At 45.6% G+C, this 11,959-nt stretch overlaps 1 non-coding gene across 1 annotated transcript; it reads left to right on the top strand.

The window, feature by feature from the left end:
* The first annotated feature begins 9,144 nt into the window (after positions 1–9,144).
* LOC121447728 lies at positions 9,145–9,291 on the top strand. The gene has a single exon (XR_005974251.1). It is a non-coding gene; the product is annotated as a small nucleolar RNA SNORA51 (small nucleolar RNA).
* Positions 9,292–11,959: the final 2,668 nt, after the last annotated feature.

Raw genomic sequence — 11,959 nt, 5'->3', positions numbered from 1 at the left:
AGGATGTACATAAACTTGTTAGTAACTTCCTACTGCTAATTTGTGAAGGAATACTTTCTACTTTAAAATCTTATTGGCGGAGTGCTCTCAATGTGACAATTGTCTTCTTTCTTTCAGCGTTTCAGCCCTTCCTTCAGTTTCTCTCTCTCTTTTGGGCCAACTGTCACACTCAGTTCTTACTGCCCTTCTGCAGAAAAACAGCACAGAACACTTAAATCAGAAACAGAGAAAGGGAACCAAGCTAAACATGAAAATCAAATGCCTTCTGAAAACAAACAACAAAGGAGCTGAAGAGTCTCCTTTTGGTGTTTATAAATTGATCTATTACTTTTGCCATTTTCTATTAGGAGTGTGTGTATGTGTGTATAGTTAGTGTGTGTATAGGTGTGTGTGTAGTTATGTGAGTTTATGTAAGTATGTGTATGTTTGTAGTTATGCATGTATAGGTTTGTATGTGTGTAGATATATGTGTATGTAGGTATATGTGTGTGTAGATTTGTGTGTGTAGTTATGTGTTTACGTGTTTAGGTATGTGTGTGTGGGTACGTTTGTGTAGGTTTGTGTGTGTAGTGGTATGTGTGTTTGCATGTGCAGGTTTGTATGTATGTAGATATGTGTTTGTAACTATGTATGCGTAGGTTTGTATGTGTATAGGTACTTGTGTATGTAGGTGTTTGTAGGTATATGTATGTATTACATATGTAGGTGTGTGTGTATAGAGATATAAGTGTAGTTATGTTTTCACGTGTATAGGTATATGTGTGTATATAGATATGTATGTATAGGTTTGTATATGTGTGGATATATGTCTATGTAGGTATGTAAAGGTGTATATATAGGTGTGTATATGTAGATATGTGTGCGTATACATTTGTGTTTGTAGTTATGTGTTTACATGTTCAGATATGTCTGTGTAGATGTGTGTATAGGTATATGTGGTTTTGTATGTGTGTAGATATCAGTTTGTAGCTATGTGTGTGTAGATTTGTGTGTGTTTAGGTATGTGTCTAGGTAGATGTGTGCATTGTATATGTAGGTGTATGTGTAGTTATTTATTCATGTGTATTATATTGTGTGTAAGTTTTTGTGTGTGTGTGTGTGTGTGTGTGTGTGTGTGTGAGGTGCCTGTGCATGCAGACCTCAGATGAACTTGGACATCATTTTTCAGGTGCTGGTTACCTTATTTTTGTGAGGTACATTCCCTCTCTGGCCTGGAACTCACAAATGGATTAGGATGACTGGCCATTGAGCCCTAAGAATCTGCCCGATTATCCTCCCCAGGGGCTGAGATTAGAAGCATGGACCACACCTGGCTTTTCTATTTGAGTTCTGGGCACTGATCTTGGGTCCTCATGTTTGGAAACCAGCGCTTTACCAATGGAGCCATCCTCCCGCCCTGACTCTGTTATTATAGGAAATCGCTAGCTAAGAAGACGTGAGAGGACTCTTTGCCAACATAAATTACCTCACAGTCTGCGTGGCTCAGCACACACCCAGCTCTGACACTCACACACTGTGACTTTTGTGTGTCCATTTCCAAGGCTCCTCTAGCATAAATGGCAGCTGTCAACTTTTAGCCATTTCCCGTGACCCGTCAGAGAGGAGGAAACCTGCCGACTCGGCGCTTAGAGGAACACAAACACAAACCCACGTTGTGTGCCAGATGATACGATAAAAATAAAATGGCCCACGCAAGCAGAACGCGGAATGAAGCCGCTAAGTAATGGACATTTGCTAAGCCCGTTTACTGGAAAAAACGCTCACGCATGAAGGGACTTTTGAGACTTATTAGAATCCCTTTCATTTTCAAAACAATGAATGCGGCAATACGCTGCCGAAAGATTTAATGAGAAATTAAGCACAACACACAACAGCCCAGCCAGGTGAACACACTCATTAGTCTGAGAGTCTGCTCTGCGCAGCTGGCAGAGGGAGAGCAACACCATGGGGGAGGAGGCACCGCTCAGCCAGGGAGGGCAGCCTAGGAGCAGCAGGCTCATGTGTGCGGATGTCTGCATGGGAAGACCCACAAGACTCCCCCCCCCCCCCCCAGACTCCCAACTCAGGCTAAACTGAAACCTTTGGGAAGACGAGTGTGTGTGACAGGGGTCGGGGAGATGGAGGCTGGAGGAGGAAGGAGATGGAGGCTGGAGGAGGAAGGAGATGGGTTTCGCATCTAGACCCTCCCCTTGGCTCTTGTGTGCTTGGACTGCACTAGCTCTTTCTGCTCCGGAAGTTGCTGTTTTGACCCCAGCAACATCGCATATGGTGGAAATCTCTCTCACAGAGCTCTGCGCCTGATTTTTTCTTTCTTCCTTGATGGGTATTTTTGATTCCATTAAATGATTAATGATCTCGTGCTTCCTGGGTGTCCACCATGGTTTCAGGCACGTGTTACTCCAATCCGATGGGTCCTTTGCAGGAGGTTTAGTGGGTTGCTTCTGTCTTTCCATTAATCCTTTGCATCCAGGTAATGGATCACCAATGACAATGGAACCGAACTTATTGGTGAGGGCCAGCTGTCCCTGCCTTCCAGTGGGGGTGCCATATTTTGGACACTGCCTGTAGGGTTTCCAGCTGTAAAGACTCTGAAGTGGGACTCTTTCCTGGAGAACAAATCAGAAACTATGGAAAGGCCCTGGCTATGTGGTGGACCCATTTTGTCTTGGCCTGATCCAGGCCTTGTTAAGTACCCATCACAGCCATGAACTCTGTCCTCAAAGTGCCACTGCAGCTCACGGAAAAGGGCTGTCTCTCCTTCTCAAAGCCTCTCATTTGGCACCATCCAGTCACAGGTACCTTATAAGGGTGTGGGGGGGTGGCATATAACACTGCTCTGTGGGGTTGCTATGTTTTTAGACACACTTCCATTTGCTGATCAGTCCTGCATACACAGCACAAGCACCAAGCTTTTCCTTTAAAGGAGAAGCAATATATCCCAGGCTTCTATCAGAGCTGCCAAGACGAACCACCAGGGTCATGTACTCTGACAGGTGGAGGTCCCCACACTCCATCTCAGACTAATGAATTTGAATTAGCTACAATTCAGAGTAAATAAATATATGGCAATGGGTGCCACTGAAATGTGTGAATGGATAGAGAAAGGAAGGAGGGGGAGAAGGAATGGAGGAGGGAAGAAATGGAAGGGAGAGCGAAATGGAAATGTAAAGAAAGGAGGAAGGGAAAGAAAAAGGAAGCAAGGATGGGAGGAAAGGAGGAAGAGTGAAAGGGAAATAGGAAAGAAAGAAGAAAGGAAGGGAATGGGGGAAGGATGGAGGGAGGAGGGAGGAGAGGGGAGGGTCAAGCTGAAGTCACCCATAGTCCACAAAGAGCTTCTGAGCTGGCATTTGCCACAGCCTTGTGTCAACCTAGCGCTGCAATAAGGGATTGGGGGCTGTTTTGGCGACCCTTCTATTGCTAGAGACACCATGGCCAAGGCAACCTACAGAAGCATTTTACTGTGGAGTGGCTTCCAGTTTTGGAGCGTGAGTCTCTGACCATCATAGTGGGGAGCATGGCAGTGGGCAGATGGGCAGTGTGCTAAAACAGTGGCTGAGCTTAAGTCATGAGCCATGGCAGCTTACAGAGAGAGCCGGGGAGACTCTGGAAACGTCAAAGTCCACCCTCAGTGACACCCCTCCTCCAACAAGGCCACACCTCCTTATCCTCTCTATACAGTCACCAACTGGGTACCAAGTATTCAAACATCAGAGCCTATGGGGGCCTTTCTCACTCAAACCACCAGAGTGGCCCGTGGAAACACAGAAACCACTTCATCGTAGAGATCGAGCTGCGTTTCCTCTGCGTTTGCAACAGAGATTTGAAACTGGCTTCTTTGGACTCACTCTCTGGGGCTCGTCCTGGCTGCCTACATGCAGCACTCAGTTCCTCAGCTTGGTCACCACAGCAGCCCCAGCACCGAGCCCTAGATAACAGGTTGATTCCCAGTGTTCTGTGCTGTAGGTTTGGTTCCCAGGACAGTGGTGTGTAGAGATGGGACATTTTGGGGGTGGTTACCATGAGGGCTCTGAGCTCAGGTGTGGCTGGATGCACATACAGATGACAAATGGATGGCCAACAGGTGGTGTCCGAAACTTGCGGAGGCAGAAACTCCGCAAGGAGGGGGGAGTCACAGGAGCTCAGTTTGAGCAGTATTTTAGTTTCTGTTGATCGCTCCTTTACTTCCCGGTAGCTGTGAAGTGAGCATCTTTGCCTTTCCACGCGATCCTAGCTGTGATGTTCCTCCTCACCAGAAATAACGGGACCAAGCGATCGTGCACTGAAAGTTCAGAAATTATGAGTTTCAGTCCATGTAAGTAGACCTCAAAGGTGGATTGAGAGGTTGTGTTGGGCAGTTTTCTACTGCTGTGACCAAACACCCAAGACATTCACTTAAAAACCAAGAACTGGGCTGGGTGGTGGCAGCACAAGCCTTTAATCCCAGCACTCGGGAGGCAGAGGCAGGCGGATCTCTGTGAGTTTGAGGTCAACCTGGTCTACAAGAGCTAGTTCCAGGACAGGCTCCAAAGCTACAGAGAAACCCTGTCTCAAAAACAAATCAAACAAACAAACAAACAAAAAAACCAAAAAACCAAACAAACAAAAAACTAAGAACTGGTTGTTTTAGTTGATGATTTCAGATGCCTTTGGGCTCTTGGCCACTTGTTGTTGTTGGTTTGGGTCCGTGGTGGCCCGGTGTTATTGGGCACATGGTGGCAGAATATCGCTTTTGAGGACATGACTCCAAATGACCCAATTTGCTTCTATGAGGCTCCACTTCTTACAAGTTCCCCTTGACCATCCCTGGGAGGACCATGCCTTTAGACCACGGGTCTTCAGAGGAAATTCTAGCGCCCTCCCCCCCACGATAAAGCAAGTGCTAGGATTATTGGCACTCGTCCGTGGCTCGCACCTCCCAGTGCGCCCACCCAGGACGGAAGGAAGAGAAACACGTGAGACGTGTCTGCCTGCTCATTTCCCGCTTGCTGTGTCGTCGCTGGGTTCTCCGAGCCTGAAGCGGAGCCAGGCTCCCCCGAGGAAGCCCGCAGCTGTGCATTTACACAACTTCTAAACCTTATTTTACAAAAATGAAAATCACTCGTTAAAATGTCAGCTCTGTTCTCCAGTTTGGGGTTTGGCGCCTGGTAAGACGTTGGTGGAATCAAGGACAGTTTTGCACCATAGATATTCTGGTTCAGGGACTCTGAAGTGTCGGCTTATATGGAGACTTCACATAAAACATGTATCTGCTGCACCCACCTGCCACCGGTATTCGGGGAAGACGGGCATCAGCTCTGGGGAACGTGGGTGCTCTTTATTTTTCGTGCGCTTTCCAGGGCATCTAGCTAGCAGAGCTGGAGCAGAGAGCACAGCTTGAACTCGGTCGGACAGACGTTAAAGGTATTCCCTCTTGTGGGTACCCGTCATCAGTTGGTAGTGAATCCGGGGAAAGTGTGCTAAGAAGGAACCCGAAGCCAAATCCAACCAGTGGTGCATTGTGGCACTATTGATTAGCGATGCCTGTTGTGGGTGGAGCATGGCATAGGGGTGTGGTGTCATGTGCAAATCTGTCTGGACAAATCTGTCTCCAACTCGATCGATGGTTCGTGTTTGATGGACTTAGCGTGTATGCCTAGGGCATTGCCATGCCGCGTAGAAGCTTGACCTGTGACTGCCGAGTGAGCCTATGAGATGGGCAGTTTTCTTCCAGAGAGTGTGGAAGGAAGAGGGAAGAGCAAGGTAAGAGATTTAACCTCTGAGGTAGAGTGTGTGTCGGGCGGGTGGGGGGCAGCCTTTGAGGCCACACAGTCCTCCAGTCCTGCTGGAGTCTCACATGATCGGTGTCCACCTCCTTGCTTCTGCTAAAGCCCTTTCTAGATGCGAAATGTCACAGCTGCCACCAACACCTTCCTTCAAGTACAGGCCAAGCTGCTGGAAGCCACAGAGGCTCAGCAGGCCCCGAGCTTGGGAATGGATTTTCTGCTATTTGTGAGTGCTTCAAATGATAGCCACCTGTGGAGCATTCTATAGGCGACACATTAAGGTGTTTAATTGATTGGTGTCCATTTGGGGGCCTTGTGTATCAACATACCAGCTTTCTAGTCTCGGGGGTGCATTACCCCGACTAGGGCAAGTCCTCCAGGTGTGCTGCAGCTTCTCACGATCTGCCAGGGTACCGCAGAGAAGGAGCACCTGCCTGAGCAGCACAGACGTGAAGGGGGTCTGGAGCAGGTCAGAATTCCAGGTCTGAGTGCAGACGGAAGACCTTTCTGTTGTTGCAGTTTGAATGGAAACCACTGCTGGGTTTCCAGGATAATTCTTGGAATTCGCTTTTTAATTGCATTGGAAATATTGGGTCTCTGTACAGTGTAATGGTTGATCGATCGTTCTTGGGTTCTTGACGGGGTATGTCCATGAAGCCATTTTCAGAGTGGTTTGATTGAGAAGGGCAGAGACCCAGCCTGAATGTGGGCCACCCTGATGCCAAGGACTGCAGTTCTAAGCTGAAGACAGGGGGAAAAGGAGGTCAGCTCACTACCAGCTTTCCCCTTTTTTCTACTTCCTGGTTTGCTGAGGAGTGAGGGAGACTTCTCAAGCTCCTGGAGTCACAATGGACCATGCTTCCCCGTCATGATGGGCAGTACCGCTTCAAACTGCGAGCCTAAACAACCCTTTTCCTCTCAGTAGTTGTTTGTCCAGTATTTACTCGTAGCAACGGGAAACATAATTAATACACATAGTATATTGCCAAAGTGAATGAGATTCGGTGCCCCACCTGGGTCAGAGTTGTAGCAGTGGACACTGTGTGTTCTAGTTTTATGACGGCTTGACCCAAGCCAGAGTCCTCAAGAAGGAGGGAGTCTCAACTGAGAAAATACCTCCATAAGATAGGGTATAGGCAAACCTGCAGGGCATTTTCTTAATTAATGATTGATAAGGGATATCCAGCCCATTACAGGAGGTGCTATCTCTGGGCTGGGTGGTCCTGGGTTCTCTAAGAAAGCCGGCTAAGCAAGCCACGAGGAGCAAGCCAGTAAATAGCTTTTCTCCATGGCCTCTGCATCAGCTCCTGCCTCCAGGTTCCTGCCTTGCTTGAGTCCCTCTCCTGACTTCCTTTGAGGGTGAACTGTGATGTGAAGTGTAAGTCAATAAACCCTTTCATTCCAAAGCTGGTTTGGCTGAGGGTGTGTCATCACAAAATTGGCACCAGGATAGTGGAATATTATTGCGACAGACCGGGCCATGCTATTTTGGGGAGGACTGTGGAAGGACTTGAGAACTGGAACTATAAAAGCCCTTGAGTGTTGACAGGTCAGTGCGTGATTCCATAGGATCTTGGAAGACTGGGAGTAAAACAGACAATGGAGGCCTGGCTTGTGACATCTCAGAGGGAAGCAAAGACTCTACCAGGGCCTTCTGTGTGATAACGCTGTGGTGTCTGGTCAGGTGGAACTGAAGAATCGGCTGTGATTAACAAGAGACCAGAAGTATGAAAATAAGACCTTTGTCTTACTGGGATACTGGATGCCGGTTACCTGGAGCTGAGAAATTTAGCAGTGGTTAAGAAGAGACTAGTACTGTCGAGGTGAAATCTTCTGGGAAGTGTTTCCTTGGAGTCAACACATGAAGCTGTGTTACAGAGGCGGCCAAGGTTGTACCTTGCACTGGCAGCTGAACATGATAGTGTAAGACTCACCCAGGTGATAGTGGTTTTGAAGGCACGAAGGGGTCGTGGACAGCAGCTGAGGTTTGGCACTGTGAGAGATCAGGAGAGGCCATTGGTGAAGGTGTAGCCTCAGTAGCATTTGAGGGCCCAGCACTGAAGGGGTCATGCAGAGAAGTTGAGGGCTGGCACCATGAAGGGAGTCTATGACAGGCTACGGGAGAAAGTGCAGCCAAGCTGCAGTAGAAGACCCCAGCATTTTGTAGATGCCCGTACCATGTGAGGACCACAAGGAATAGTAGCAGTGACAGAGATGAGCCTATCTGACCTTGAAGTCAAGCTGTGTATGCTGCAGAGGGTAGAGTTGGAGGGGTGACCCAAGCCCTTTGGAGGAGCCCCGAAGGTTGTGAGTGAATCCCAGACATTGGACACTGGGTTACTTATATAATAGGAGCTTGGTTTTGCTTTGTTTGGATTGTGTCTGTGCCCTGGTCCTTCCCTCTTGAAGTGAGAAGGTATTTAATTATGATTTTTACAGAGTCTACAGCTGAAAGGCTTTGCACTTTTAAAAGAGATTTTAGATTTTTAAAGAGAATGGATTTTTTTTTTCAGGAGATTAAAGTTTTAATGTGCTTGGATTTGTAAGGACTGGAACTTTCCAAGTTATGTTTGATACTGTGATAGTAATATAAGTGTGCCATTTGAGGATAAATGAGAAAGGAATGGTTCTAATTGAAAAGAGATGTGTTTGTGTGTCAAGCTGACAAGGTTTCCATTGTGATGGCTACTTTTATGTCAGCTTGACACAAGCTAGAGTCATCAGAAAGGAGGGAGCCTCAAATGAGATAATGCCTCCATAAGATCAGGCTTCAGGAGAGCCTGTAGGGCATTTTCTTAATTAGTAGTTGATGGAGGAGGACCCAGCCCATTGTGGGCAGTGTCATCCCTGGGCTGGTGGCAAGCCATGAGGAGCAAGCCAGTGAGCTGAACCCTCCATGGCTTCTTTTTTAGCTCCTGTCTCCAGGTTCCCCCCCTGACTTTCTCTGATGAAGAACTATGATGTGGAAGTATAAGGTGAATAAACCTTTTCATCCTTAAGTTGCTTTGGTCGTGGTGTTTCATCAGAGCAATAGCAATCCTAACTAAGTCAGAGGCATAGTGGTGAGCCCAAAGTCTCACCGTCTGTCAGTAACCAGGCATCCTTATCTCCAAAGACAGAGCAAGAACTTGGACTTTTACCTGTTTGATCATTACAGAGGCATGGTATCAGTGTGGCATGCACAGTGCCTGCTGAGGCAAGAGATTAAGTACCTAAATCTCAATGTATAGGAGGGAAAGTGTTTAAGAGACTATGAAAGTCACCCATCATATCAAGAACCAGGATATTTTCAACTAGTACAAGAAAAGAGCATAGACAGAAATCAACACCCAGATGGCACAGATATTGGAGTTATCTGAGGAGTTTGGCGGTGCTTTAGGGAGCCCTCCTCATGTCACCACCGACTGTGTTCTTATGCTGACTCTATATAGAAAGGAGGCAGAGTAAACCCACCCCTTGTTTGCCTAAGCCCAGGCCGTTGTGTCCAGGCCATTGTGTCTAGTCTGTATTGTGAATGGGGGATCCATGGATTTGGAAAGAAGAAGAAAATGCTTCATTGAGCAATCAGGGACAAGCTTGGAAAAATGAATGAAAAAGTTTCATCAGATGTACAGAAAGTCCCAGGAGAAAAACAATGGAAGGAGAAAGAAAAATCAAATGGAAGCATGGTCACTGCATCATTAACTGGAATTTCAAAATAGGCACACTCAACAGCAGACTGGGAAGAAGGAAGCACCAGTGAACTTGGGGACAGAACAGTAAAAACGAGTTAGTCTGGATGACCACAGAGTTCAGAGAGCCCAGAGGAGGAAGTGGACCTCAAAGTGCCCCCACCAATAAGAGAACACACCACAGCCATAGATCAGGGGAAGAAAAAGAAAGCATTTCAAATGTCTCTCTCTGACCCTCATAATGATGAAGTTCAGCAAGACAGCACAGTACAGTCCCGTAGAGACCATGCAAGCCACTCACCACCAGACTTTGAACACCAAAGACTGAGAAACATTCTGAGAAAGAGCCAGAGGAAAAAGTTTATCTTACCCCCACCTTGAGTTGGAAAACAATTTAAACGACAGCTAGTTTCTTATCAGCAGTCCTGGACCCCAAGAAGAAATGTACAGTACTTTTCAAATGGCTAAAGAAGAGATTTATCAACTCAGAAATCTATGTCCACTAAAAATACCCTTTAAAAATAAGAGGAATCAAGATGTTTTAGGATTAAGGCGAGCAAAGAGTCTTTGTCACCAATAGATCTACCCTAAAAGAGTGACTGAAGAGAATTCTCCAAGGCAGGAAGAGAACATAAAAGATGTATCCGAACATTGTAAGAGAAAAAAGAACGAAGACCAAAATGTAAGAAACATAAGAAGAATAAAAAGTGAGTAACATAAAAGTGTTTTCTTACTGAGCCTAATTTTCTCATAATGTCTGGTGCCTGAGGCAACAACCATTGTTGATTATGGTCTTCGGTGTATGTAGAAGAAAGATTAATGTTGTAAGGAGGTGAGTTTAGTGATGGGGTTTGTAAGGGGAATTGTTTCTTTGTGACTCTTGAGCTAATGAATGTCAGCACCACGTGACTATGAGAAGTGATCTGGGCAAATGTGATATTTAATGCAGTCATCAAGAAACCTACACAAAGAGATACGCTGGGAATGACCACAGATACATCACACTGGGTTAGAGAATGTTCAGGGAACTCCGAGTTCTAGAAAAGAGACAGAAATGAGAAGCAAAGAACACACCGAAACAAAAAAGACAGAGTTAAGCTCCAGCAGATGAGTAATTACATTAAATATAAATGGTCTAAATGAAACAACTCCAACACAGAGACTGACAATAAATTTAAAAAGAATACAGCTGTTTACTGTGAGCAAGATCTTAATCCAACTGTAAGTGGAAATAAATAATTGGTAAATGACATAATGTGAATCGAAGGAAAGCTGGTAGGAATAGCTGTATTAGCAACAGATTAAATATACTTTCAAACAAAACCAAAAACACTTACCAGGCATGAATCAAAATGTTACATAGGAACAAAAAGGTTGGCCAACCAAAAATGTATGGGGATCCTAGATGTAGATACATGTGTTCTTAATCTGTTTCTTGTTGCTGTAACAGAATACCAGAGACTGAGTAAGTTATAAGCAAGATAAGCATATTTGGTTCATGTTTTTAGAGGGCTAAAAGATCACATCTGGTAAGGGAATCCCTGATGGGACATGTCATGACTAAAGGTATCATATGGCAAGCAAATATAATGGGAGGGGTAGATCTGTCTCTTCTATAACTAACCCTCTCCCATCATAATGTCTTTAATCTTTTATGAGAGCAGAGTCTTGTGACCTCATCACCTTGTCAGGATAAATACTGAAAACAGATACAATGGAGTCCGTTTAACCCATGGCAACCCTAACAGAGCCATAGAGCATGGCACACAACAATTGATAGAAATGAAAGCAGAAATGGACAAGCCTGCAATTTCCAGTTGGAGACTACAGCACTATTCTATTTGACCATAGAAAGAACCATAGAGTGTCATCAAGGCTACACATAACTGTGCACAAACAGGATCTACAAAAGTACTCAAAGGCAGCAATGTACCCAGGGAACAGTTGTGAAGACAGATCATCTCCTGCACCGTGAAAAAAAATGAACAAATTCAAACACACTGGAATCATACAGGGGTATCCTCTGCCACATGGAATCAGCTGAATCACAGGTGGGAACTTAGCTCAGAATTTCAAGCGATGCATGTGTCAAAGAGGAAGTTTTAGGGAAAAGTACATCCAATGAAAATAAGTACATAGAGACAAAAGTAAATGTCATCAGAAAGGGCAGCTCCCTTTTTATGAAAAATATTTATTTTATCTTTAATTATGTGTATGCATGTGTTTGCATGTCTCTGTGGGTGACTGTTGAAACCAGAGGCATCAGATTCCCTGGAGTTAGAGTCACAGGTGGTTGTCAGCCACCAACGTGGATGCCAGGAGCTCAAATCGGGTCCTTCGTAAGAGCCTTGGCCTTCTTTACCATCTCTTCATCCCGCAGAAAAACGAATTTTGTGTGTAATAGAATTGAATCAAAACAAGGAGGAAAGGCTATAGAGACTGAGAATGGAGGTTGTTTCCCAGCAGAAAAAATAATCGAAGGCATGAAGGAAAAAAAGTGTCTGAAGTACCAAGTCCCAGTCACAT

The sequence above is a fragment of the Microtus oregoni genome, unplaced genomic scaffold (assembly GCF_018167655.1).
Source record: "Microtus oregoni isolate MIOR12 unplaced genomic scaffold, Mior012 000004F_ref0000308, whole genome shotgun sequence".
Classification (NCBI taxonomy): domain Eukaryota; kingdom Metazoa; phylum Chordata; class Mammalia; order Rodentia; family Cricetidae; genus Microtus; species Microtus oregoni.
This window is presented reverse-complemented; position numbering and strand designations above follow the sequence as displayed.